Raw genomic sequence first — 6,018 nt, 5'->3', positions numbered from 1 at the left:
AGACAAAAGTTGTTCAGATCACTTCCTCATTGCATTTGTCATCATCACATCTGCATCCATCGCGGAGTGCTGCCTTTGGAGCTTGGTTTCCAATCTAGCTCTTCCAAAGCTACACATAAATCATCAAGGAGAATGGTTTGATTGATAAAGGGCTATAAGCTCTTTCCTTCGTGCTTAACTGATATTGTTTTTGTCATATAATCTCTTTGTTTTACCATCGTGTGATCGGATTCGTAAGGTGTACTAAAGCTCGAGTTAATTGAGAGTTAGCATTACTAGCTAGGCACTAGGGCTGTAGCTGTATGAGATTGGTTGGTGTAGATGACTAGTTTGGGTAGACTAGAGTACTGTCTTATATCACCTACTAGATTAGGGTTTGTAATTCAAGAATTCTCACATAGTATTTGAAGCCCCTCCTATCGATAAGAAAGAGTGGATGTTGGATTTATTATTTTAATTTGTTGAAATATGTGTTGTTAAAGGGAATCTAAACTTCTATGAACAGTGTACTTAAAAATATCAACAATACATTGAGCCTAATAAGCAACAGCCATTAATCTTGTGAGGTCAAGAAAACTTTTTCATGAAATGAAGATTCTTCTAACGTTTTCTTAGGAAAAGGAAAAAAGATAAGCAAAAAGATTAAAGATTAGGCTAATCCAAACTTTTTCGGTTAAAGTGAGAACTAAGCAAATACCGGCCTTTCAAATCATAAGATGGTGTCGTCGGAAAATTCCAAGGCATCTTACTTAATTAAATTCATCACTAATCAGTGTGTTTGGTGGAGGCTTAAACAATTACCAAAATAATCCACCAACCAGCATAAAAGGTTATTGTCCGCATCTTGCTTTTTGCCTAAAAGACATAAGATTTTTTTTTAACAGAAAATAGGACAAGCCAGCCTATTCGTATTGCGTATAAGTAAAAAAGAAGAAACAAAACACATATATTTACTTAATTATTTCTTTATTTGATAAGAGACTTTCTTTCTTTATGGAAATGGATCAACAGCTAATTAAGAAGAATTTCGCGGTCTTAAATGTTATTCAATGAACGTAAGGTTGTGTTAGATTGGGGAGTTACCTGACGTGAAATTTGAGATTATCTAAAAAAAAGCCTTTTCGAACTTAAAGGACATTTTAAAAAGTTTTTTGTGTTAACTTAAAGGACAAATTGATCAAATCCCTCTTCAAGTATTAGTGAACCCTCAAGTTTTCTTTTAAAGTATCAATTTGCATATTTTTCCTCACAGACTATGTGTACGTATATATCCAATATTCAATATGATTATTTTGTGAGCATATGGTCAAATATTTGACAAATTAACGATGTGATAGTGTTTTTTTTATTCTTGTATTTCTGTAACATAAAAATATTTTTTTTTGTTTGGACAAAAATGAGACAAACAGATAAAAACTCATGAAGAAATGCAAAAAACGATGTCACGTCATTGACGCATTAATATTTGACTTGAGACTCACAAAATGATTATATTGAAATTCTAAACATAATTTTAGTGACAAAATAGATAAATTGATACTTCTGAAGAGAGTTCATCAATACTTTAAAGATGAGTTGGCTATTTTGTTCTATCTTAAAATGGGCCAAACTTTCCGAAACATAATAAATATAAAACTAGTATCGTGCATACAATGACAGTTTTTTAAGAACAGATTGCCTTTTCTTTTTTTTTCTCTTTTTTTTTCTACTTTAACTAAATTAACAGCATGATTTGCATGCACCGGAATCTTATAGCTGCAACTTTAAACATATTATGAGAATCTGTGATTGACATCTGAACTTCCGTTGTGCTCTTTGCTGAGAGACAGAGGACCCTAGATCCTAATTACTTTGGAGACATCATGACTCTCATAACACTGGCTTGCATTTGAAATCTAGAAAGTAATTGAGAGCATGGAATCAAAACCAAGAATGTTATATGCAGCATGGCATGATGATATTTGTACTCATTCGACATGAATACTTGCCGGAGTTCGAATGGATGTTTCAACCAAGATGAAAGTAACACAAAAGCTTGAGGGGCGTATCATTGTGTCCCTTACTTATGATGGCAAGATGAGGCCTAGCTACATCATTATTTTCTATAGTACTTTTGTCTATGTTATAGCATAAATTAACCGGATTTTCCTTTCAATTAAATTTCAGAAAAATACCACTAACTATTACTGATTTTTCACAAAATGTAATAAGAAAAGATATTACAACCATTTTCTCATTGAACTATCATGACTTACAAACATTAGTGTAAGTTGATGACGCAGCGCGGAAGTGATAACCTCGGAATCCACCAATGGTGTTCTCTGAATCCACAAAGAACGATCTTCGAATCCACGAAGAACTTTGAATCCACGAAGAAAATATTAAAAAAGAAAAATTTTATTGATGAAAAGTTATGCCTCTAGGGCTTACAAGACTCTTCTTAAATAGAAAAAAAACAAGACTCCTACAATGACTCTCAACTTACCAAAAATGGTAAAGAATTCCTAAAACATTAAAACTCCTAAAAACACTTCTTATGATTAGGAAAGTCCTCCGGTCAAATCTGAGATCAAATCGGATTTGTTTCCTAAACGAAACAGGCTCCTAAAATATTACTAAAATAGTAAAAACGGATAAAAATGCAAATATCTCTCAAACCGTCTCGTCGAGATAGTCGATTTTTATATATAATTCGTCCAATTCCGACGTACGGTTTGAAAGTTACGGCCGTTTCTTCGAAACAAGTTATTTTCTTCGACTAGGCCCGCATTTGGGCTTGCGACTATCCCACTTTGACATAAACGTGTCTGCTGTGTGTTCTACATCAGTCCCCCCTACTTGAAAAAAGCTCGACCCCGAGCTTACACTTGCATGAGTAGCTGTTTCTTCTGGTGGGTAATACTCAAACAAATCTGTAACATTGAAACTAGAAGAAATACCCAAATCTGTAGGAAGGTCAACCACATAAGCGTTGTCGCTAATCTTCTTCAGTATTTTGCATGGACCATACTTCTTATTCTTCAACTTGTTGTAGGTGCCCACAGGAAAACGTTCTTTTCGCAGAAACACCATCACCATGTCTCCTTCTTCAAACACCTTCTTCCTCCTGTGTTGATCAGCATCGGTTTTATATTTAGCATTAGACTGCTCTATCTTTTCCTTCACCTCCTGCTGGATAGCACGTATCTTTTCAACCATATGATCCGCAGGAACACTCTGTCCGTGAAGCTTAGGCAATGGAGCAAGGTCGAGATAATGATTCGGAAGCCTTCCATACACAATCACAAAGGGTGCCTTGCCTGTAGATCGACTCTCCATACAGTTATAAGAAAACTCAGCATGTGCCAAAGCAATATCCCACTGTTTCGGTCGATCTCCAGAGATGGATCTAAGAAGATTACCGAGTGTGCGATTGACCATTCAGTTTGGCCATCTGTTTGAGGGTGATAGGCAGTACTAAACTTAAGAGAAGTATTGAATCGTTACCACAAAGTTCTCCAAAAGTGGGATAATAACTTAGAATCTCGATCGGATGTAATGGACTTCGGCACTCCATGAAGGCGAACTATCTCCCGAAAGAAAAGATTGGCAATGTTGCTTGCATCTGCAGTCTTCTTGCACGGAATAAAGTGTGCCATCTTCGAAAACCTGTCAACCACAACAAAAACAGAATCCATGCCTCGTTGGGTTCAAGGCAGTCCTAACACAAAGTCCATAGAGCTATCATGCCATGGTGCATCTGGAACAGGTAAAGGTGTATACAATCCCGTATTCTGAGACTGTCCCTTAGCAACTTGACAAACTGGATAACGCCACACATATTTTTCTGCTCCCTTCTTTAACTGAGGCCAGTAATATCGTTCTTCAATGGCTGTAATTATTTTATCACGTCCCAAATGTCCTCTTAGTTCGCCAGCATGAAGGTCTCGAATTATCTGCTCTCTTAGTGAACTCTGGGGTATGCACAATTGATCACCATGAAATAGATAACCATCCTGAATATGAAAACCTTTGACTAATTTATTTTGAAGACATTCATCCCAAATCTTCTTAAAATCTTCATCCTCTGCATACAGTTCTTTAAGGTACTCAAACACAATCACTTCAGCCTTCAAAGTTACCAACAATCCAGCTCTCCTACTGAGTGCATCTGCAACCTTATTCTGCTGTCCGGATTTACGCTTCAAAACAAAGGTGAAACGCTGCAGATATGCAATCCAACGAGCATGCATACGGTTGATGGTAGTCTGACTATTAAGGGTCTTCAAAACCTGATGATCAGTGTGAAGCAGAAACTCTCTCGAGATCAAATAGTGCTCCCAATGCTTCAAAGACTGAACTATGGCATATAACTCCAGCTCATATGTGGTCCACTTCTGTCGAGCTTCGCTGAGTTTCTCACTGTAAAAGGCAACTGGACACCCTTCCTGAGATAAAACACCACTAATTCCTATGATGGACGCATCACAATCAACTTCAAATACTTTTTGAAAATCTGGAAGTTCAAGCACGTGTGCGGTGGAAAACTTCTCCTTGATCAGTGCAAAGCTACGATCTGCTTCTTCCCCCCAATTGAACTTCCCTTTCTTCATGCATTCAGTTATAGGTGCTACAATGCTGCTGAAATTTCTTACAAATCTCCTATAGAATGTTGCTAGGCCATGAAAACTACGAACTTCGCTGACAGTCTTCGGGGTAGGCCAATCTCTAATAGCACGAATCTTCTCTTCATCAACATGAATACCCTCTACACTAACAACAAAGCCTAGAAACACGAGGCTACTGGTCATGAAGTTGTACTTCTTCAGATTGATATACAACTTGTTCTCCTGCAAAACTGTTAGTACCTCCCTCAAGTGGTCCAGATGTGCAGCGTCACTCTGACTATAAATCAGGATATCATCAAAGTAAACTACGACGAACTTGCCGATAAAGGGTTTTAATACCTGATTCATCAAACGCATGAAAGTGCTAGGGGCATTAGAAAGACCAAAAGGCATGACTAACCACTCGTACAGGCCTTCTTTTGTCTTGAAAGCAGTCTTCTACTCATCTCCTTCCCTAATCCGAATCTGATGATAGCCGCTTTTGAGATCTATCTTGGAGAACACTTTTGAACCAGATAACATGTCTAGCATGTCTTCCAAGCGTGGAATAGGAAATCTATACTTCACTGTAATCTTGTTGATAGCCCTACTGTCCACACACATACGCCACTCTCCGTTCTTCTTTGGGATTAGTAGTGCTGACACTGCACACGGACTCATGCTAGGTCGTATAAGGCCCTTCTGGATGAGATCATCCACCTGCTTCTACAAAATCTCTCCTTCCTTCGGACTCATCCTATAGTGTGGTAGATTTGGTAGTCAAGATCCAGGGATAAAGTCGATCTGATGTTGAACATCCCTACGCATAGGTAATTCAGAAGGAAGATCATCAGGCATAACTGCATCAAACTGCTATAAGAGGGTCTGTACTTCAGGTGGAATTTTAGCAGTGGCAGACTCCTCTTTTCCCGAAACTACAAGGGCATAAATCTCATCAGACTGCTTCACATCTTTCATAAAGTCTTCACATTCAACGACCAAGAAATTCTTCTTTTCAGCCACATTGGTTTTGACAGGCCCCTTCTCGGTTAGAGGCTTGAGCACAATTCGGCGACCATCCTTCTTGAAGATGTAAATGTTATCTTTCCCCCTATGCGTGGCATCAACATCAAACTGCCAAGGTCTGCCTAACAACATATGACATGCATCCATCTCTACTACATCACACAATGCCTCATCCACATAAGTTCGGCCAATAGAAAAGGATACCTGACATACTTCATCAACTTGTACGTCATTACCCTTGCGAATCCAGTCGATCTTGTAAGGAGCGGGATGCTTCTCCGTCTTCAGCCCTAACTTCTCCACCAAGCGCCGAGAGATAATATTCTCGCTGCTCCCACTATCAATGATGACATCACAGATCTTATGTTGCACCGTGCATCTCGTTCGAAAGATGTTATGCCTCTGT

Source organism: Asparagus officinalis, chromosome 5, assembly GCF_001876935.1.
Source record: "Asparagus officinalis chromosome 5, Aspof.V1, whole genome shotgun sequence".
Lineage (NCBI taxonomy): Eukaryota > Viridiplantae > Streptophyta > Magnoliopsida > Asparagales > Asparagaceae > Asparagus > Asparagus officinalis.
Note: the sequence above shows the minus strand (reverse complement) of the source record.